The 24,420-nt window shown below is 43.0% G+C and overlaps 1 protein-coding gene across 2 annotated transcripts in view; it reads left to right on the top strand.

Moving 5' to 3' along the window:
* The window catches only part of STAT1 (signal transducer and activator of transcription 1), a 1,113,083-nt gene that overhangs the window by 721,088 nt on the left and 367,575 nt on the right, over window positions 1-24,420 (top strand). The window lies entirely within an intron of this gene.

The raw sequence follows: 24,420 nt of genomic DNA, 5'->3' as shown, positions 1-24,420 counted from the left end.
AATCTTCAGGAGGCTAACAAAAAATCTAAGAGGTACTTTGATAGGAAACGGCAAGAGGTTTTGTTTGCTGTTGGTGACATGGTTTGGTTGTCCTCTAAGAATCTGCGATTGAGGATTCCTTCTAAAAAATTGGGTCCCAAGTTCGTAGGGCCCTTTAAGGTGCTTCAGATAGTTAACCAATCTGCGGTTAGGTTGGAGGTTCCTACGTCCTTGAAGATTAACCCGGTGTTTCATGTTTCTCTGTTGAAAAAAGCTGATGTGTCTGATGGTGACGCCTCTGCCACTCTTCCTCCGGTGGTGGTGGACGGGGAATATGAAATTTCCCACATCCTAAATTCTAGACGGTATAGAGGGAGTTTGCAGTATCTCGTCGCTTGGAAGGGTTTCGGACCTGAGGATAACTCATGGGTGAGGGCGGATGATGTTTCTGCTTCCAGACTTGTCAGAGCGTTTCCTGGTAAGCCTGGGCCTAGGGGATCCGGAGGATCCTCTTAGAAGAGGGGGTACTGTTAGAACTCTCCTGTTAGGTTTTTTTTTAAGTTTGCTGGTCACATGACCATTTTTGCCTATTTAATCCGGCTCCGCCCTCCTGGTCTTGCTGGACTTCATTGTATTTACTACTCTTGAGCTAGCTTGGTGCTCTGTTGCCGTTCTCTGTTAGTTTTGCTAGGTCTTCTGACCTCTATGCTTTTTGTTGTGTGTTTGTCTTTGACTGCTACTATTTCTGCTAGGAGGTGTCCAACTTATCCCAGTCCCTAGTTCTTGTAGGGATCCCTCCCTCACATCTATAGGTCTTCGTTCAGACTAGCCGAGGACTTTAGCGGGTCTGATCGCAGGATCAGGTTCCCCGTTACATCGTAGGGATCTAGTTTAGTTCTATTGTAGGGACAGTTCTCCTGTCTTTCCTTAGTCCCTGTAGCAGATCATAACAGGGGGGGGGGGCTTTGCCGACTTCAATGAGGGAGGCTAGCATAGTTCTTTTGCCAAAACCTGGAAAGGATGCATTAAACCCTGAATCATATAGGCCAATATCCTTACTCTCAGTAGATGTAAAAATTTTAGCTAAGGTCTTGGCTACCAGACTGGTGGCGGTTATCACACATTTGGTTGCAGAAGACCAGACTGGGTTTATACCGGCCAAGTTGACGGCAATTAATTTGCGTTGGATTTTTCTTAATCTGCAAATGCAGTCACAAAATGCGGGTGGTAGGGCAGTGCTATCACTTGATGCCGCTAAGGCTTTTGATAGTGTCGAATGGGAGTATGTATGGGCTGTTTTGAGAAAGATGGGGTTTGGTACTGGATTTCGGGCCTGGCTGCGGCTTCTGTATAACAATCCAGTAGCTCGGATTCGAATTAATGGCAATCTTTCTGGTAGCATTGAAATGGGCAGAGGCACGCGTCAGGGCTGCCCGTTGTCTCCCTTACTGTTCGCCCTGGCTATGGAGCCGTTGGCTGTTAAGCTTCGCTCTAGCAGCGAAATACAGGGGTTCCGCTATAAAACACTGGAGGAGCGGGTGGCCCTATACGCCGACGACCTTCTGTTGTTTTTGGGCGACACGGAGCAATCTCTGCCGACGGCTATGAATTTAATAAGGGAGTTTGGAGATCATTCTGGCCTACAGATTAATTGGGATAAATCAGTTCTTATGCCGGTGGATAGTTTGTCTCTGAATACTAGGGCAGAGAATACTTGCTTGAAGATTGTGCGAGAATTTAAATATCTCGGAGTTAGAGTGACCACATCTATCAGAGATTACATTCCTTTAAACTTACTTGAACTGCTTGCCAGATTTCAGCAAAAGGCCAATACTTGGAGCAAACGCCCCCTATCAGTAGTAGGTCGAACTATCTTAATTAAAATGGTGTTAATGCCCCAATTATTATATATCCTTCATAATTCACCGGTCTGGATCCCCATGAGAATATTTTATAAATTTCAAGCACTATTTCGGGAATTGATCTGGAAAAAAGGGGTGGCCAGAATCAGCTTGGATACACTTCAACGGCCCAAAGACCAGGGGGTACTAGCCGCACCTAATCCATGGATATATTTTCTAGCCTGTCAGACTCAACAACTCTGGTTAATCCAGGGGAACCTAGATAAACTGATACGTCTGCTCACACACAATTTGCCAATTACCTCCTTTCTAGAAATGGGAATCTCGGGGTGGGATGCTAGGCGGCATCTTCCGACCCTAGCACTTATCAAACCTAGCACAAAATCAAACTCTTGTTGGAATAGAAGGTTTTACCCCGTTTACACCGTTAAGGCATAATTCGGGCCTTCCAGAGATCCATAAATTGAAAGGATTCGGAATATTGGAAAAATTGGGAATAACTAATGTGGCGCAAATATTAGAGAGGGAAATATTTAAATTGTTCCAACAGCTGAAAGAAGAATACTGTATTCCACAAACTAGTTTCTACTTTTATCTCCAAATGAGGCATGCATGGTTTGTACAGCCGCGACATATGCAGAGTAAAATTCAACATCATCTACTGTTTAACACATTATTATGCCATAGAGGTAGGAAGGGATTGATTTCCAGAATCTACGGGATACTTATGCAGCAATTTCAGTGGGACAGACCCTTAAATGTTAAGGAGAGGTGGGAACGTGACATTGGTATTATAACCTCGGAAGAATGGGAAGATGTGGTGGGGAGTGTTCCGATACTATCTTCATGTGAGGCACATAGACTCACAGTTGTACTTATTGCATAGGGTATATAGAACTCCCAAATTTCTACAGTGCATTGGGGCAAGGAATGACGGTGTGTGTCCAAAATGTGGAGAGGAAGGAGCAGATCTTATGCATATGATGTGGACGTGTAGGAGGGTCGCTGTATTCTGGAATGAGTGTGTGCAGTACATTAATAATGTGTTTGAGTGTAATCTACCCTTATATCCTAAAGTGTATGTGTTGTGCCATGTAGAAATAATAGGATGTGAAGAGGATGAAATAATAGCCGTTAAGAGGACTCTATATGAGGTCAGAAAGCTTATAGCTGCACATTGACTGGATTCTTGGATAGAATGCATCTTTTATTAAGATTAGAAGAGGGAGTGTACAAAAAGCGGAAGGCTATACGTAAATTTGATAAAATTTGGTTTCAATGGAGCATGTTTCATGGTTACCATATTATGTCCATTTTAAATATCAATTGAGTTTGAAATGTTGTGGTCTCTCAGGTTCTACTTAACTAATCACTGACTGTCGGATGTTATACTCTGTATCCATGGCTAAAATGATCAATGCTTTAACAGTTAGATAAGCTATATGATAATATGCGGTCTGTAATAAAATTTGTCTTTGCCATATGGTTTTTGGGGGGTGTAATGGGCGGGGGGAAGGGGAACGGGTGGGTTTTGAAGGGCATTGCCAGTTGGGTGATGCCTCAATGTTGTTTATGTGTAATGTTAAAAAAGTATTTTAATAAAAAGTATCTGATTTAAAAAAAAAAATGTTGGACCGAAGTATCAAAGGTTGACATCCAGGTAGCCAGAGTCGCCAAAAAAACAACACTACCGTTCGGGGACTCTTCACAATTGAAAGATCCCCTGGACCGTAAAATGGACACTCTCCTAAAAAAAATCACTTGGGAGACGTCAGCAACCCTACTAAAAACAAATGTGGTCTCCACATGCGTGGCACGCTTTATGTCCAGATGGCTTAACCAGCTCGAAGAACATCTTAGTATGGGCACACCTAGAGAGGATATACTAGCATCATTACCTATCCTGCAGAAGGCCACGGACTTCCTTCAGATGTGTCAGCAGAATCCGTGAGGGTAGCAGCTAGGTCATCAGTCCTAACCAATTCCACAAGACTTGCACTTTGGCTGAAGTCCTGGAGTGGAGACGTAACCTCAAAAATATTACTCTGCTATATTCCCTTTCAGGGTTAATACATGTTTGCACCAGCCCTTGATGATTTGCTGGAGAAAGCGGTGGAGAGAAAGAAATCTCTACCAGAACCTAAAAACTACAGAAAGAGACCGTTTCGTCCCCCTCAGGAATAAAACCCTCAGTAGAAAGGGAAAGGGAAATCCAGTTGGTGGAACTACCCCAAAGGAGGAAAAGGAATGAATATTTTTTTCTCCCAAGAGCAACGACAGCACAAGCCATAACACCAAGACAGTAGAGGGTTGCATTTCCAAGTTCCTTCCCCAGTGGCAGAAAATTTTCTCCAATCCATGGATCTTAAAATCAGTCCAGGACTGAATAAAGATAGAATTTTCTTCCCATACTCCACAACGAGTAAGAATAATGCACCTATCCTCTCCAAGACTAAAAATCGCTCTGATATCCGGTCTGAGCGACCCGCGATCCGCGGGAGTGATCTCCCCAGTTATAGAATCAGAAAAGAACGAGGGCCACTATTCCCGTCTTTTCCTTATAAAAAAAACATGGCGTCTACAGAATCATAATAAATCTATAACCTCTGAATCATTACATAGTCTACAGAAAATTCAAAATGGAATCAGTCAAGTCAACAGTTCCCTTAATAGGACAAGAATTTGTGATGGCTACCATCGACCTACAAGACGCATACTGTTACGTCCCTATTCATCCAACATATCGGAAATTCTTGAGATTCGCAGTAATCTAGAGAAGACAAATACTGCATTACCAGTTCAATGTCTTACCATTTGGAATAACATCAGCACCGCAAATCTTCACAAAGATTAGGTCGTAGCCTCCATCAGGAGAGAAAATATATGCATTATCCCTTACCTCGACGATTTCCTGCTAGTGAGTCCCTTGATATCACCTCTGCTGGAAGACCTACAAAAAACAATGCAGATCTGGATATCTCTGGGATGTTTGGTAAATCATCAAAACTCAGACCTGATCCCTCTACAGAAAAGACATTCCTAGGCGTCCTATTAAACTCCTACAAACAAACCTCCTTCTTGCCAAAAGAAAAACACATCCTGTTAAGATCCAAAATAGCTATATTACGGTTACGGGAAAAGGTAAGATTCGCAATGTCTGTTCTTGGCTCCATGACAGCCTGCATACAATCAGTAGCTTGGGTCCAAGCACACACCACAGTTTTGCAGACCTTTATCCTCGCACACTGGGACGGATCCCAGAATCCTTAAACAAGAAGATTCTAATACCCTCTCAGGTAAAAACATCTTTAGCCTGGTGGCTCAAACCAGAGAACCTATAGACGAGAGTTCCTTGGATCCAGAATCCTCTAATGATGGTAACCGTGGATGCCAGCAAGAGAGGATGGGGAGCTATGGTCGCCCATACTTCCTTCCAAGGGCTCTGGACGAAGGAAATCAGCCAGCAATCCTCCAATTTCAGGAAACTAAAAGCAGTGGAGGAACCACTTAAAGCATCATCATCAATGATCGGAGGCACACACGTGAAAATCTACTCAGACAATATGACTACGGTTGCCCACCTCTGCCATCAGGGAAGCACAAGGTTCAAGAACTTAAAAGGTATCTCGGCGAGAATATTATCCTGGGCAGAAGAACATCTTCTCTCCCTATCAGCTCTACATATAAAAGGCTCAGTCAACATCCAGGCCGATTTCCTGAACAGGAGAGATATTCATCCAGGAGAATGGGAACTGAACTCAGACATCTTTCAGATGCTAGTCAGACGGTGGGGTTATCCAGAAGTAGATCGCTTTGCAAGACACCAAAATACCAAAGTGTATCAACACTTCTTCCTGAATCCAGACGAGGCGTAGATGTGCTCACCCATCCTTGGAGGTTTGAACTAGCGTATGCCTAGCCCCCCCATTCTGGTTCTACCCAGAACACTACAAAAGATAACCGAGAAAGTCAAAATTATCCTGATTGCGCCACTATGGCCGAAGAGGAGCTGGTTTGGTACACTAAACTGCCTATGCATAGAGGGTTTCCTGATTCTACCAACAATCAGAAACCTTCTCTACCGGGGGGTGTGGACTGAGCTTAAGGCTGAAAGGACGTGTGTCACCTCAACTCCTCAAAAAGCAACCTTATTCACTGATTTTTAGAACCCTACATACCCCAAAAAGGCTCTTTCTCTTCCCTTCTGGTACTAAAGATCCCAGCCTAACTCTACTGTGAGATACTTGCCTTTTTTTTTTTCTCCTCTCCCTGGTCCTGTATACCGAACTGTACCGCCGAAACTACAGGATATACGAAGCCGCGGCCCTTTCTGCTCTCCACAGCTCTCCCGTTGTCTCCCCGGATCATCAGCGGTGCGGGACTGCTCCACTATAGAAGAGCGGGAACCGGGTGAGTGTGAAGAGTGGGGAATACAGAAACGTTCCCCGGCGGCCATTTTTCCCTCCGTCCCGCTCCCCCCCTCCTCTCACCTTACCCTGTGTCTGCAAGGCCAGAGATACAGGAGACGAGACGCGGACAATAGCCTGCACGATTGCTGGGTATTGCTGGAGACTCGGGGGGACGGAGGGAAGAAAGTCACTCACCCACAAGACTCCCGTAACTAGAGTCGGCGGCAGCCATTTCTCCCGCCGGCGGCATCCTTCTTCCCCTCTCCTGTGGCTGGCGCCTGACTTGCCTCCAGTGGGAATCGGCCGTGGGTCCCCTGCTGACTGCGGGAAGTGCCGAATCCGGAGATCAGCGCCAGAAAACCCCGGTGAGTGGAAGAAATACAGCCTCCCGGGTGGCGGAGGTATCTATATTGTTAAGTGCACTGGCGGCCATTTTCACTCCCTCTCGCAAGAAGACGGTCCGGAGAGAAATCCTGCCCCCCTGCCTCTTTTGTGTCCCCTTCTTCTTTTTTCTTTATTATTACACCTCTTAGACCCCAAAGAAGAGACAGAGAAGAAGGAGAGAGGATTAATGTTCCCTATTGTTCTCTTGAAATTAAGGGGTTGAAAACCTTTTTTTCTTGCCTCAGAAAGAGAGGAAAAACGACCAGACAGCAATTTATCCCTTACAAAAGCTAATATAGTAAACAACTGTCTTGACTGGTCTGGGGACTCACCCCTAACTTCTGATTTTTACAAAGAAAAAAAAGAGAGAGAATAGACTTTTGTCCTTAATTTTGTTTACCAAGATACATTGCACAGGTGCAGGGCGACATCTAGTGGCTGTTTTCCTGCATTACAAAAGTATGTTCATGATCTGAAATACAGTGCCCAATCACCACAACGTCTTTAAACCTGCACCTGCTATATATCTCCAACAACATTAACTGATGGACAAAATGGCAAATAAAATGTAAAACTACCAAAATGGTAGATACTCTGAAAAAATAACACACAAAAGGGAAGAGGAGGACAGACTGCGCATGTTTGAACTGAATATCAGTATCTCTTCTATATACTAAAATGGTCAAGATAGGAGGTGGTCCATCAAAAGACACTTCCAACACCCAGAAATCCTCAAATAACGGAGAAATGGATAAATATATAAAAAAAATCTACACAACAACTCCCTTCTAGCAAAAATGCCCTAAATAGAGAAGCTGCAGAAACTCCAAATGTGCTTATGAAAGATACAGATGAAAGTGACCAAGAGGACATGGCTGGAGATCAGCCCCCAGTTTCTCGCTCCTTTATACAAAGATCGCTTAAAAATGCCGTAGAACCACTCGTAAAAGATGTTCGAGACATTAAACAAGAATTAGGCCAGATTGGCGCAAGAGTCGAATCTCTTGAAAGCACTCCAGAATCTCTCTGTAATTTCTCTTCTGCAGTAATTGAGAACTTTCAAAGATGTCAACAACACCTTAACCTAGCCTTTGATGCCCCGGAGGACCAGGAAAATAGAAGCTGCCGTAATAACCTCAGAATAAGAGGCATACCAGAAACGGTCCCAGCGGAATCCCTACTCACCACAGTTAAAACCCTGTTTGTTTCAATTCTAGGGGTCAACTACCAAGGCGAAATTACTATTGAGAAAGCACACAGGGTGCTCAGAAGAAAACCAAAATCCTCAGAACCACCCAGAGACATTATCTGGCGACTACTCAACTTTAGAACCAAAGAGGACATTCTCAAAAAAGCAGAAACAACGAAAGGTTATTTTTTGAAGATTCTAGAATTAATATCTCCCAAGACATTTCTCCTCACAAATTACGAAACAGAAGAATTTTGAAACCGTTCACCCAGATGTTAATGGAAAAAAAGATCATTTACTCATGGCTTTTTCCTTTTGGGATTGCCTTCACATTTGAAAGCCAAAGGCTCCAAATTCGTACCAAACATGATCTCCAATCTGTCCTGATCACACTTGACCTACCAGATCTACAAACAGAAGATTGGTCTACTGTCCAGGACTTAACTTCCACTTTGCCGATTACTCCGCCAGCACCCCAGGAAACGGTCTCTTCAAACAAAGCGGGAAGACAAAAGAAAAAAGTCGGCAAACTTACACCTGAACGGATAATTCCGGACCAAACCTGAATTCATGTATCCTTACATTAAATGTGCTCGGTTCATATTTCTACCTTTCCACCAGTAGAGACATTTGGACTCACACCATAAGAATTTGCACTACGAATTTTATCACTGTTTCTTGTTTAATATTCGTGTAACAACTTCAATTAGTTCTCACTTTAACCATATGGTGTGCAGTCTCTACATTGAGGAAGGTGTTAAGTCTGATTTACTTTTCCTCTGTTTTTGCATGTTTTTTTCTTTTGTAATAGACCTGACAAGGTACAAGATTAAGAAATAGAGGAAAAAGTTTTTTATTCTTAGAAAATCCTCTTCTTCCCTTGTAGTCTTTATTTATGTATAAAGCAGAGTTCTACCAAATAATGTTACCTGGTGTTCACCAGTCTTTAAATGCTATTTGATTACGTTTTAGGACGCTTGTTGCGTCCATACATATACCTTGCCCTCATATACCTAGCTAATTTCTTAACCAACTCTTTGTTTTTTCTCCTCCATCGAAAGGTTTTCTTGTTTCAATCTCCACTCTTACCCCCACTCCCTACCAATATGGGTTATCAGAGTCTTCAGATTAAATTCTGCCAACTCTTCTATATCAGTGAGCGTATTAATATAGTTGCCCGTACAAGCCCCCCCCCCTAACATGGCCTATGTTAAACTCATATCATACAACGTTAGAGCATTAAACTCTCCCAGATGTTTAAATATTTTAAAAAAGAGAAAATTGACATTTGTTTCCTCCAGGAGACACATTTCAGGAAGTTGCATATTCCTAATCTATCCAGAACTTGCTTCTCCCCCCTGGTTTCACAGTCCATCTTCGTCTGGGAATTCAAGGGGAGTAAGTATTGGCATAAATTCACAAACACCCTTTACATTGACAGATAGTTATACTGATGAAGAGGGTAGGATCATTTTTGTCAAAGGGCTTCTGGGGAATTCACGTGTAATATACAGTACAGACCAAAAGTTTGGACACACCTTCTCATTTAAAGATTTTTCTGCATTTTCATGACTATGAAAATTGTACATTCACACTGAAGGCATCAACAGTATGAATTAACACATGTGGAATTATATACTTAACAAAAAAGTGTGAAACAACTGAAAATATGTCTTATATTCTAGGTTCTTCAAAGTAGCCACCTTTTGCTTTGATGACTGCTTTGCACACTCTTGGCATTCTCTTGATGAGCTTCAAGTGGTAGTCACCGGAAATGGTCTTCCAACAATCTTGAAGGAGTTCCCAGAGATGCTTAGCACTTGTTGTCCCTTTTGCCTTCACTCTGCGGTCCAGCTCACCCCAAACCATCTCGATTGTGTTCAGGTCTGATGACTGTGGAGGCCAGGTCATCTGGCGTAGCACCTCATCACTCTCCCCCTTGGTCAAATAGCCCTTACACAGCCTGGAGGTGTGGTCATGGTCATTGTCCTGTTGAAAAATAAATGATGGTCCAACTAAACGCACACCGGATGGAATAGCATGCCGCTGCAAGATGCTATGGTAGCCATGCTGGTTCCGTATGCCTTCAATTTTGAATAAATCCCCAACAGTGTCACCAGCAAAGCACCCCCACACCATCACACCTCCTCCTCCATGCTTCACGGTGGAACCAGGCATGTAGAGTCCATCCGTTCACCTTTTTTGCGTCGCACAAAGACACGGTGGTTGGAACCAAAGATCTCAAATTTGGACTCATCAGACCAAAGCACAGATTTCCACTGGTCTAATGTCCATTCCTTGTGTTCTTTAGCCCAAACAAGTCTCTTCTGCTTGTTGCCTATCCTTAGCAGTGGTTTCCTAGCAGCTATTTTACCATGAAGGCCTGCTGCACAAAGTCTCCTCTTAACAGTTGTTGAAGAGATGTGTCTGCTGCTAGAACTCTGTGTGGCATTGACCTGGTCTCTAATCTGAGCTGCTGTTAACCTGCGATTTCTGAGGCTGGTGACTCGGATAAATTTATCCTCAGAAGCAGAGGTGACTCTTGGTCTTCCTTTCCTGGGGCGGTCCTCATGTGAGCCAGTTTCTTTGTAGCGCTTGATGGTTTTTGCAACTGCACTTGGGGACACATTCAAAGTTTTCCCAATTTTTCGCACTGACTGACCTTCATTTCTCAAAGTAATGATGGCCACTTGTTTTTCTTTACTTAGCTGCTTTTTTCTTGCCATATTACAAATTCTAACAGTCTATTCAGTAGGACTATCAGTTGTGTATCCACCAGACTTCTGCACAACACAACTGATGGTCCCAACCCCATTTATAAGGCAAGAAATCCCACTTATTAAACCTGACAGGGCACACTTCTGAAGTGAAAACCATTTCCAGTGACTACCTCTTGAAGCTCATCAAGAGAATGCAAAGAGTGTGCAGAGCAGTCATCAAAGCAAAAGGTGGCTACTTTGAAGAACCTAGAATATAAGACATATTTTCAGTTGTTTCACATTTTTTGTTAAGTATATAATTCCACATGTGTTAATTCATAGTTTTGATGCCTTCAGTGTGAATGTACAATTTTCAAAGTCATGAAAATACAGAAAAATCTTAAAATGAGAAGGTGTGTTCAAACTTTTGGTCTGTACTGTATATGCACCAAATACAACTCAAACCACTTGGCTGAACGCCACTTTCTAAGTTCTTATTGAGTACTCAGAGGGAATGGTAATACTTGGAGGAGATTTCAATGTTGCCCTGGACCCTGAAATAGACACTTCTACAGGTAAATTTGTTACATCACGTAAAGCACTTATGAAACTTAAAAGAAGACTACAAACTGCCCAACTACTTGACGTCTGGAGACTAGCGCACCCTACAGAGAGAGATTACACGCACTTCTCGGCCCAACATAAAACGTATCAAAGAATAGATTACCTAATGCTCCAAACACCATATGTAAAACACTGTATAAACCCAAAAATTAAAACCCATATATTTTTCTGACCATTCTCTGATTGAGAATTACGTTCACTGTCCCCTCTATCCCCAAAGCAGAAAATAATTGGAGATTGAATGATATTATTCTAAAATCCGACAAAAATCTAGCCAGGATAAAAGACAAACTGTCTGAATACTTTCGGCATAATGACAATGGTGAAGTCTCGCCCCAAACTCTCTGGGAAGCCCACAAACCATATATATGAGGAGAGATCATAGCAATATCTGCTTACCAAAGAAAAGAAAAAGAAACGTCATCCTTACTAGAAAAAATAAATAAACTAGAAACATTACATAAAAAACATCTAGACCCTGACCACTTTTCCCAACTAACTGCATTACGAACAAAATTACGCAACCTCCTGAACATGCAATCTGCAAAAAACTATCTTCACACAAAATTTAAATAAACCTTCTAAATTTATGACAACCCAACTAAAACGCAATAAGATAAGATCCTTTATCAACCGAATTAAGAGCAGTACAAATGTCACTTTATATAAAACAAAAGATATAGCCCTCGAGTTTAAAAAGTTCTATGAAGGATTATATAATCTTGGCCCCAAGTCTTCAGACTCTACCAATAGCTCAAAAATACAGAACATAACCTCTTTTTTGGAAAATATCTCTCTTCCTACTCTTTCAGAGGACCAAGCTAAAACCTTAAACACACCCATCTCGGAACAAGAGATTCTAGAATCCATATCTTCATCCCCAAAAAATAAATGTCCGGGACCCGACGGTCTCACCCCCTTTTATTATGAAACTTGTAAGGAAAAATTATTACCTTACCTGACAAAGTTATATAATGAAGCACTGCCAGGTACCCCGCTACATGCTCAAACCCTGGCAGCCACCATTACAATAATCCCAAAAGAAAATAAGGACCCCTCTTTATGTAGTAATTATAGACCTATTTCTCTTCTCAATACAGATCTCAAATTATACGCAAGGATATTGGCTTCAAGGTTAAGGAAAATTCTGCCTAATATTATTCACCCTGACCAGGTGGGTTTTTTACCCAACAGAGAAGGCAAAGACAATATCTATAAAACCATCCAGCTAATACACTATGCGCAATCTACTTCTACACCACTTATGCTACTTAGCAACGATGCCGAAAAGGCTTTTGACAGGGTCGATTGGATATTTATTCAAGAAGCTATGAAAGCTTTTCATTTTCCTGAACAGTTTATCGCTGCTGTTTTCTCAATGTATGCGGGCCCGTCTGCAAGGATCCTAGTCAATGGTTCACTATCGCCACCACTAAACATCACCAACGGCACCCGTCAAGGATGCCCCCTATCGCCCCTTCTCTTTATTCTCACAATGGAAATTCTGCTACATAAATTAAGAGAGGAGGTGAGATTTGAAGGTGTAAAATGTGGAGGGAAGGAACATAAAACTGCGACTTATGCAGACGACATGCTACTGTTTATAACCAATCCCCAAAAAGCCCTGCCAATCATATTTGATATACTGGATAGGTTTAGAGATATATACAATTTCAAAATTAATATGAATAAGTCCCAAGCCTTAGATATTAACCTAAAAAAAAGTGAAAGTAAAAATAAGTCAAAATTCCCCCTTTAACTGGTCTTATTCAATCCCATTCCTAGGTATTGTAATTTCTCCCAACCTTAAGGATCTATACAAAGACAATTTTCCACCCTTACTATGTAAAATTTCTGAACAAATGTCCTCTTGGAATGCTCCCTATATGTCCTGGTTGGGTAGAAAAAACCTTATGAAATGTATAGTATGGCCAAAAATCACGTACTTATTACAGTCTCTCCCCATACACCTACCTGGCTCCTTTTTTAAGGAATCCAAAAGAATTCTTTCACAATTCATCTGGAACAAGAAAAAACCTAGAATCTCACAACATGTGCTTATCTTATCCCATTAAGACGGAGGCATTGGCTTTCCATCTCCATCATACTATCAGCAAGCCATACACTTGCAAAGAATAGTTGATTGGGTGAGGAGCCCTGAAAATAAACTTGTTGGTCCAAATAGAGGAGGAAAATGTTTCCTTTCCTCTAAGACAAATTATATTCTCCAATCCAGAGAAGTCGTTTAATTTTCAAATATTAAATCCTTTCACTCCAGTCACACAAAAAATATGGTCACTAAAATACATTAGAAAAACATGTGCTCCCTTCCCCTCACCGCTGATGCGAATCAGGGATCTTTTCGTATCTAGCACGCCAGAACTGAACAAAACAATACCACAAACAATATGAAAATCTGATGCCATGTTACAAACCCTAACAGACACAGGGATGATACCCTCGATTCAAGAAATAAGTAAGAAACTGAATGTCGAGAACCTAAACCCCCTCCTGTACCACTGTTTTTTACTTCATTATAAACATATCATACTAAAAGGGGATATCAATAGACAAATTATGTGGTTTGAGACACTACTAGCCCAAGTTAAGCCACAAAAAAAGATTGTAGCTACCTCCTACAAACATAACCTCCCTAAACGTACCAAAAAAGCACCCCTTTATTATGAAGTGGGAAAAAGATATGAGTAAAACATTTTCTGAAATTGAAACCAAAAAAATCCTTCTTGCCCCCAAATTCTCATCTAAATGTGTCAGATTACAAGAAAGTGGTTACAAAATTCTTTCTAGATGGCACATGACGCCGATCAAACTCAACAAATTTGATAACTCGTATGACCACATATGCTCGAGATGCCTATCGGAACCCGGCACGTATTTTCATCTTTGGTGGTCTTTTAACATTATCCAAAAATACTGGGCAAATGTCCTCAAAGTTGTCTCGCAGGTACTTAAGATTAATTTACCTGTTCTACCAGATATATGTCTGCTCCATCTGTTTCCTGATGATCTCTCCAGAATAGAAATCTCTCTGATAAGACATCTCTTGGCTTCTGCTAGATTATTAATACCCACAATGTGGAAATCAAACCAACCCCCTACCTTAGACCAATGGGAACAGAAGGTGGAGCAGATATATAGACTGGAGGAATTAGCAGCATGGTAAACTAGGAAACACTCTCTCTTCACAGCGATATGGTCCCCCTGGCGCCGTTTCTCTCAAAAATGCTCATAGTGAAGATGCAATTGTTACTTTCCTCCCCTAACCAGAAACAGAATTGAAAACCAAATGTCTAATTAATAAATCGTTAATACTTCTATGAAATAATAGCGCTTGGTCTAAGCTCACGTACTAATTCAAATGACATCTCACTGATTAACCCATACCCAAATATCTGAAAATCTAACCCACCCAACATAAATCTGAAAACCTAATTATCCTGTTCTAAATTGTAACCCCCTTTCTTTCTTTTTTTTTACCTTCTTTCTCCCATGTCCGTCTTTCCATGCCTTTTTCCTTGTTTCCCCCCGCCCTTGTTTCTACCTCCCCCCTCAACTGTTCTCTTTCTTGTTGTTTTTTTTTTTGATACACCTATTTACATATTATTGTAAAAAAAAAATAATCAGTTATAAAAATGTCTGTTTTGTATATCTGCGCTATATACTGATAATATATAGACGGTGTTCCTTTATTACAATAATACTGTTTTTTGTTGTACTTTTACCTTTTGAAAAAAAGTTAATAAAAAGATTTTTAAAAGAAAAGAAACCTTCTCTACTAAGGTCCAATACTCCATCCGGATCCTGGGAGTCTACATCTAGCGGCCTGGATTCTGAGTTCACGATCTTAAAAGCAAAAGACCTCCAAACCCTACAAAAAAGTAAGAAACAGGTGACAAATTCCATATACTGCAAATGGAAGACTTTTCTAACATGGTGTAAGCCAAACTCTCCCAACCTCCATCATCCCCATGTGGCTCAGATTTTAGACTTTCTGTAAGAAGGTCTGGAAAAAGGCTTCAGACCTAGAACACTGAAGGTACAGATTGTGGCCCTAAGTTCATACTTTGACCAGAGCCTGACTGAACTGAACATCGGTGGATAAAGAGACTCATAACGGCAACTACCCATTTTCGTCCCAGACTGATCAATCATGTTCCCACCTGAGACCATAATATCGTCTTTAAAGGCCTAACATTACCACCATTTGAACCATTGTTTTTTATAGACCTGGACAAATTGTCTTGGAAAACAGCCTTCCTGATAGCAATTGCTATGGCCAGGAGAGTGGGAGAACTCCAAGCCATTCCAATAAATTAACCATATTTGAAAATTCTAGATAACAGAATTGTTCTTCAACTGGACCCATCTTTTCTACCAAAGGTAGTATCAGAATTCAACAGGTCCCAAGAAATAATTCTACCTTCATTCTGCCAAAATCCTAAAAATAAAAGAGATGAAGAATTCCATTCCCTGGATGTAAGACGAGTGGTCCTTTACTACCTCCAGAAAACAGAAGTATTGAGAATGGATCAGAACTTGTTTATTCAACTGTATGGTCAAAATAAAAGCAAAAAATTCTCCAAGTGTACCATTGATAATTGGATCAAAAAGCAATTATAAAAAACATATCAGATCCAAGGTCTCTCTCCTCCAGAAAAACTTATGACACATTCTTGGGCCGTATCCGTCTCCTGGGCAGAGAAAGCCAATGCATCCGTCAAGCAGATCTACAAAGCAGTCACCTGGTCCTCGGTCCATACTTCCACCAAACATTATAAGCTGAACTTAATGGCCGTTAAAGACTTAGCATTTGGGAGAAAAGTTCTCCAGGCTATTGTCCCTCCCTAACATTAGTCTTTGGTACTCCTCCTGTAGTGCTGTCGTGGGGGATTATTAGAGAAAATAGAATTAGATTTACCGGTAATTCAGTTTTTAATAACCCACTACGACAGCATGGGTAATTCCCTCCGTGGCCTGACTTGCCTAAAATTACTTTAAGTTGAATATTAATAAATATAATTTTGAAGCATCCATACTTGTGTGGTCCTTTACAAAAACATTGGAGGGAGGATGAGGGAGGGGCTTTTTGACCTCTTTGTGTTTCCTGTCCCTATTAGGCTGGGGTGACATCCTCCTGTGGTGCTGTCGTGGTGGGTTATTAGAAACCAAATTAATGGTAAGTCTAATTCTATTTTTAGTGTGTAATAGCAGCCAAACATAAAAAGCTATATAAAACTGGTATCGCTGTTATTGCACTGATCCGAAGAATAAAGTTGTCTAATCACTTATATCACATGAAGAACGGTGTAGAAAATAAATGAAACAAAATCTTGACCTGCTGTTGATTTGTTCATTCTGCCTCCCAAAGATTGCAGTAAGGCTCGGCGCACATTTATCCTGCGCTCGACTCTGAGCACTTAAATCGGGGTTTCTGTGTAAATCTCTGAAATACGTGATTTACACGGAACCCCCGGTGGAAGATTCCCTGTAATGAGGCAGATGGAGTTATTGTGGACACGTCTGGCCCATGATTCGGCCGTGTCTATCTTTTTAAGGGTGCATGTAAGTACGGTCGGCCACAGTTTTGTACACCTCTGAAAAGGACACTGCTGAACAGAGGCCAGGCAGAGTCCAGACTAACTCTGCTGCCTCATTATAGTGAATAGATCCCTCAGGGGTTTCATCCGAATCACATCATTTGGAGATTTAGATGGAAACCCCGATGTAAGTTCTCAGCGTAGCTAAATGTGATCCAAAATGTTATGTAAAATGTTCCAACAAAAGCTTCAACTCAATCCATTAAAAAAGCAAGTCCCGACTCAGGTCTGTCATCTGTGAATGGAAATGTAGGGGCTTCCATGTTACTGACAGCACAGAGGCTTTATAAAATCACGATAACTCCTCGCCCCCCCCAAAATAAATTCAGTGAATTCTTCTTTACCAAATCCAAATGCTCCTCTCGCTTTTGAGCCCCACAGTGTGCCTAAACCACATTGTAACATACCTGGCGGCGTCCTTGCATAGTGGTCCATCTCCCACTGTGCAAGAGCGCGCACTTGATTTCCAGTCCAGACTATCTCTCTGGCTTTCCTCCATGCTGTCTGCTTGCCTCTGTTTCCTCTGTTTCCTCTGCTTAAGGGCGGCGCCCGATCACTTCCTGCTTCTTGTAGCTGCTGCGGGCACACCCCTTGTGCGTCCTCAGCCTATTGCTGTCTGTCACCTGGTATTTAACCCAGCTCTTTCCTGGAATCCTTGCCTGAGCATTGTGTTCTGTCAGTTGGCTTCTAGTCACTGATGTGCCAGGTCCTGTCTATGTTTCCTGCCTTGCGGTATCAGTTCCCGTGTCTGAACTGTGTCCTGTCTGAACTATCTTCTAGCCTGTTGTCTTCTGCCTATCCTGGAGGCTGTATTTCCAGGCCAGTGTGAACACGCTCCTAGCCTGTTCTTTCCGCCTTTTAGGGGCCGCATACCTAGACCCGTTCCTGTATCTTGCCTGTTCCTGTCTGAACTCGCTCCTAGCCTGTTCGTTCCGCCTTCTAGGGGCCGATTACCTAGACCCGCTCCTGTATCTTGCTGCTGTGTCTGTTCTTGTCTGAATACTCTCCTAGCCTGTTACCTGTTTTTCTCTATGTCCATACCTTCCCTTTTCCTGCAGAATCTGATCCCGTACCTAACTCCTACTCGTTGTCCCTGTACTCCCGTTTGTGACTTTAGAGTCTACTCGCTACTTCATTGCAAGTATCTTGTGTGTACCTGGCTCTGCCTTTCCCTTCCAGTCTGTTCCGTGTGAACAGAGCCCTGTCCCCTCTGCTCTGCCTTGCTCACCGCTCCGGCGGTTCTTGCCTGCTCTGCCTTGCTCACTGCTCCTGCAGTTTCCGCTCTGCTCTGCCTTGCTCACCGCTCCTGCGGTTTCCGCTCTGCTCTGCCTTGCTCACCGCTCCTGCGGTTTCCGCTCTGCTCTGCCTTGCTTACCGCTCCTGCGGTTTCCGCTCTGCTCTGCCTTGCTCACCGCTCCTGCAGTTTCCGCTCTGCTCTGCCTTGCTCACCGCTCCTGCGGTTTCCGCTCTGCTCTGCCTTGCTCACCGCTCCTGCGGTTTTCGCTCTGCTCTGCCTTGCTCACCGCTCCTGCGGTTTCCGCTCTGCTCTGACCCTTTGCTCGCTGCTCCAGCGGTCTCGCTCTGCTCTGACCCTTTGCTCGCTGCTCCGGCAGTCTCGCTCTGCTCTGACCCTTTGCTCGCTGCTCCGACAGTCTAGCTCTGCTCTGACCCTTTGCTCGCTGCTCCTACAGTCTCGCTCTGCTCTGACCCTTTGCTCGCTGCTCCGGCAGTCTCGCTCTGCTCTGACCCTTTGCTCGCTGCTCCGGCAGTCTTGCTCTGCTCTGACCCTTTGCTCTCTGCTCCGGCAGTCTCGCTCTGCTCTGACCCTTTGCTCTCTGCTCCGGCAGTCTCGCTCTGCTCTGACCCTTTGCTCGCTGCTCCAGCAGTCTCGCTCTGCTCTGACCCTTTGCTCTCTGTTCCGGCAGTCCCGCTCTGCTCTGACCCTTTGCTCGCTGCTTCGTCCTGCTCCTCTCTCGCTCATCGCTTCAGGCAGCCTTGTCCTGCTCTTCTCTCGCTCACAGCTTCAGGCGGTCTCGTCTTGTTCTGCTCTTGCTCGCCGCTCTGGGCGGCCTCACTCTGCTGTGTTTGTCCACCGCATCTGCTGTTCTGTTCCTAAGTCCCAGTACTGGGTCCTATCCACTCGGTGCTCCAACCTGTCGTACCTGCCAGTACCTCGCTCTGTTCTGACCCTTTGCTCGCTGCTCCGGCAGTCTCGCTCTGCTCTGACCCTTTGCTCTCTGCTCCGGCAGTCTCGCTCTGCTCTGACCCCTTGCTCGCTGCTTCGGCAGTCTCGTCCTGCTCCTCTCTCGCTCATCGCTTCAGGCAGCCTTGTCCTGCTCTTCTCTCGCTCACCGCTCCAGGCGGTCTCGTCTTGTTCTGCTCTTGCTCGCTGCTCTGGGCGGCCTCACTCTGCTGTGTTTGTCCACCGCATCTGCAGTTCTGTTCCTAAGTCCCAGTCTGTACTGGGTCCTATCCACTCGGTGCTCCAACCTGTCGTACCTGCCAGTACCTCCCTGCCTGCATACCAGTCGTGCTTGCCAGCATCCGCCAGTCTGCATACCAGCCGTGTCTGCCTATACCCAGCAGTCTGTGTGCCAGCCTAACCTGTCTGTTCCTGTATTCCCCTGTGTGGGTCAACAGCCGTGTCAGGGGTCTGTCCTGGAGTAGCACCTGGTCCCTCTGCTCGGTTCCTCCTTGGTGCACTGGCATCGTATGCCGTCGTGCGACCCTGGTCGGATCGGGTGGATACTTAGTTACGCCCTTCCAGGCATTCACTCTCCGGCACGGTCCAGTGGAATCACTACATATACACGCACACGCCACTCAGCCCGGGCGTGTGCATTACACACATTTAGCGTCCACATGTTTGGCATTTCTTTAGCGAGGAGAGCCCACTTAAAGAGGTTGTCCACTACTATTTAAAATGATCCCAATGTATTTAAACTGTGGAGAGAAGGTTTTTTTTCTAAATACCTTGTGTGGTCTCTACTGCCTGTGAGTGGCGATATCGCTGACCTCTCACGGGCATCATGTGACCCCCGGCTGCAGCCTCCTCTGGCATCAGCATATGTCACGTCAAGTCGGACGTGACTCAGTGACCCGCTGATTGATGGGCTGTGGGCAGGGTTTTCCCGCTCGTCACAGCCCAGCATCCACTGTGCGCTTTCCCTCTCCTGCACTCATTGGGAAAGTGCGCGGTGAATGCTGGGCTGTGACGCTCGGGAAAACCTAGCCCACAGCCCATCAGTCAGCGGGGAGAGCGTCACTGAGTCACGCCCGGCTGCAGCCGGAACTTGATTTGACATCAGCGGTTGCCAGAGACAGCTGCAGCCGGGGGTCACGTGATGCCTGTGAGCGATAGCTGTGAGATATCAGACCTCTACTATGGGCATTCAGTTTATAGAAAAGTAAATATATACATACCTGCATGGCCCATAGTAGAGTCACTGTCACTCCCTGGTGCCTTCACAATAGAACCCTGCGGCGCAGTGCCCAGAGAGAAGGGGCTGGGAGGAAGCAAAGCGCGGCCTATGTGGGCGGCGCTTTGCGCATGCCCGGAAAGTGAGGGAGTACAGTGCACGTCACAGGGCCCTGTGATGTGCAGGGAAGGGGGGTATGGTAAATACACACAAATGCGGGGATTTGGGGGATTAATAAACAGGCGGGGATTTCTTGGCGTCCCCTGGACGCCAAGCCTGTACAAAACAGAGTTGATAAAACTACTTTTCTCTACAGTCAAACCTCTATTATGGGCCATACAGGTATGTATAGATTTACATTTCTAGAACCTGTATGTCCAAAGTAGAGGTCTGATATCTCCCAGGGGGTAATAGATTCCCTTTAAATAGTAGTGGACTGATACTGGTCAACTTCCAGGTTCTCCTGGGACCGGATGCGCCACAAACTTTCTGCACAGCATCATCTGACTGCAGCAATCTGCTATTTATAGCACACCTTTCCACTTACGCACCACCCCCTGACGAAGGCTAGGTCCGAAACATGCGTTGGGGTTTGGTGCCACACCGCTTGCAGCTTCATAGTCACCCATTGGTATGTATAGCTATATGCACTCTTGCTATCTATATTGTATGGTCACACCTTGGATTTTCTGAGATAGAGAATGTATGCATATGAATTATTAATGACCACTTTTTGCATTCATTACATGGCTTGACTTGATATATTGTTCCAAGTACTACTGAATCTCTCATTTTGATCTATTCTGAGTGATTTATGAACCTGTAACACCAGTTCACTTTATATTTATACTCGTATTCATACTTTTCTGTATAGTATATGATTTATGTCAGTATAGCTACCTATACTAGCACAGTTGCACTTTAATTATTTGCCTATGGTACTGTGTTCAACCCTGTTATATGCAGCTTTGTTTTTATATTTGTCTAAATTGTTATTTATTGTTGTCTTTTTATTCTATGTGAGCACCTTCTGTGCCACCACATGCCCATATGCATCAAATAAAGGTATTTTTTAAAGCGCACCTGTCAGCAAGATTGTTCACAGTAAACCACATACACTGACAGGTGGGCGACATTACACTGATTAAAATGATACTCTGGTTGATGAAATCTGTCCTGTGTTTCTTGTTTAATCTTTACTTTCAGAAGCACAAGCATATCATTATTTCCAAACTGAAAGTAAAGATTACCAAGAACCACAGGACTAATTTAATCAACCAAGGTATCATTTTAATTAGTGTAATGTCACCCACCTGACAGTGCATGTAGTTTACTGAGCACAATCCTGCTGACAGGTGCACTTCAACTATCAAATCACTATCTATTATATTCTTGACCGATTCTCGGTTCCATACCTCACCCATGCACGCGGCTTGTTTCCCTGACTGCAATGATCCTCTGAAGCCGGGTGTATGCATCCCAGTTTCAGAGAGGCACACTGCGCATGATCGGAAGTGAAGAAGACTTCCGCAGGAAATATGGACAGATCTACAATACTCGTTGCTTCTCCTGTGGTCTAACAAGATATTCGGTAGATTAGATGTTATAAAGGATAAAGGGGTCTACAAGACCCCTCACTCCTCCCTCACCTGAGAGCACAGAAGGACGACTGATTAGATTCGATTTTAATTTTAGGCCATATCTATGATGTCGGCCATATTTTTCCAGGAACCTCCTAGATAAATAATATTGCCACCATCTTACTGAATATTTTTGAGCGTTCTATACATACCACACATGAATATGATATATTCATAATTCAGGGAGATATTACGTTCCTATGGGTTGCCAGCTAGCAAAACTTTTGTGACTTTAACCACAGATGCGAACATGTTCCCTGATCATGGATATATCCATGGATTGTGTTAAAGTTGGATTTTATAGATATCGCATAGAAAATATCGTACTATTGTAATATTGACACGTATCTAAGGCCTTTAATATAGAGGCTTGCCATCAGCCTTCCGGGGCAATATTCTTCACCTTGTATCAATTATCTTATCTTTAGTAAGAAAGCCCTTTCAACAACTGTCAGCTACTTGTTACTTACCCTGTGTACACACTCCATGTCTGCTCTCCATCAGATAACCTGCTTCAATTACCTGTTCACAGTGGGAGGGTGCAGGCTGTAATCCAATGCTCCAGCCTTTGATCTGTATAACTATAACTACATTTATGACAGTTATGTGCCCCAGAATGGTACCAAAATAATCTTCATCTTTTCCCACAAAAAATAAGCTATCATGCAGCTCTTAGTCAAAAAATAAAAAGCTATAGTTTTCAGAATACGGCGACAATTTATTTATTTTTTTTAATAGCATTTTTAATGTGTGATAGTAGCAAAACATAAAAAATACAACATTAAAATACTTGATATACAGTGCCTTGAAAAAGTGTTCATACCTTGTCAACTTTTGAACATTTTTTTCACATTACACCCACAAATGTAATGTTTTTATTGCGATTTTACATGATACACTAACACAAAGTAGCAAATGTTTGTGAAGTGTAAAGAAAATGAATACATGGTTTTCTAAATATTTAAAAAATATGAATCTGAAAATTGTGACATGCATTTGTATTCAACTCCCTGTAGTCTGATACACCTAAATAAAATCCTGCGTGACCAATTGCCCTTAGAAGTCACATAATTAGTAAATTGAGTCCACCTGTGTGTAATCCCAAGCTCTGAACATCTCACAGAGCACTGTTCAATCCATCATACAAAAATGGAAGGAGTATGGCACAACTGCAAACCTAGTAAGACATGGCTTCGCTGTCCACCTAAACTGACATCTCTAGCAAGGAGATTACTAATTAGAGAATCAGCCAAGAAGCTCATGGTCACTTTGGAGGAGCTGCAGAGATCTACAGCTCAAATTGGATAATCTGCCCACATATTAGCCATATACTCTGTCTATATTAGTCGTATACTCCACAAATCTGGCTTTTATGGTAAAGTGGAAATGAAGAAAGAGAGCCATTTTTTAAATTAAGCCATCAGAAGTCCCATTTGCAGTTTGCAGAAAGTCATGTACGGGATACAGCTAGCATGTTGGAGAAGGTGCTCTGTTCATGTGAGACTAAAGTACATTTTTTTGGGCTAAACGCAAAGCGCTGTGTGTAGCAGAAAACTAACACTGCTCATCACCTTGAAAACACTGACCGTCGTCAAACGTGGTGGTGGCAGCATCATGCTTTGGAGATGCTTTTCTTTAACATGGACAGGGACATTGGTCGAGATGATGTGAAGATGGATGGAGCTATATAGAGGGAAATCCTGGAGGAAAACCTGTTAGGAACACTCTCTTCACAGACTCATCCATCCAATCTCACTGAGCTAGAGCCAGTTTGCAAAGAAAAATGGACAAAAATATCAGCCTCTTGAAGTTCAAAGGTGGTAGAAACATACCCCAAAAGACTTGCAGCAGTAATTGCAACAAAATGTGGTCCTATAAATTATTGACTCAAGAGGTCTGAATGCAAATGCACATCACAATTTTCAGATTAATATTTTTAAAATACTTATAAAACCATGAATCATTTCCTTCACATTTCACAAATACTTGCTGCATTGTTTTTGTATATCGCATAAAATCCCATTAAAATACATTTAAGTGTGTGGCTGTAATGTGGAAAAGTTAATGGAGGTATGAATACTATTTCAAGGCACTGTGTGTATATATATATATATTTATATATAGTTATGTCTGTGTGTATATGTAGTGCAGAAGATGATCAGAGTCAGACTGTGGACTGCAGCAGCATTTAATGTAAAGGGAATCTGTCCGCAGGATTTCGCCACTCAAACTATTTATCAGCACATGTAGATCTTTCAAAGATAAATCCAACAATACTTTTATATGGCCAGACTGATCCCCTGTTAATGAGAAATCAGCATCTGAATTGATATGAAAATGGTTATGGTGGATCTGAAGCCTCTGTAACTCCAACTCTATTTCCCACTCAGTGTCGCCGCCTCCTGCTCGGAGATAAAGATGCTTAAGAAAAAAGCCGCCAGTCTTTTTTTTGAGGAGGCTTTGCTGGCGGTCCTGCAATCATTTTTGTGGTTGCTCCGCTACCATCATCTTTTCCCTGTGTTTTCAAGTATAAAGAGAGGAAGAATGGACATGTTACTTTTTTAACTGCTTCATGGTTTCCGAACCCTTAGGGTATG

Source organism: Phyllobates terribilis, unplaced genomic scaffold, assembly GCF_046119375.1.
Source record: "Phyllobates terribilis strain yellow unplaced genomic scaffold, ASM4611937v1 Scaffold_9__5_contigs__length_417890890, whole genome shotgun sequence".
Taxonomy (NCBI): Eukaryota; Metazoa; Chordata; class Amphibia; order Anura; family Dendrobatidae; genus Phyllobates; species Phyllobates terribilis.
The sequence above is the reverse complement of the archived record's forward strand: the minus strand, read 5'-3'. Positions and strand labels throughout refer to the sequence as shown.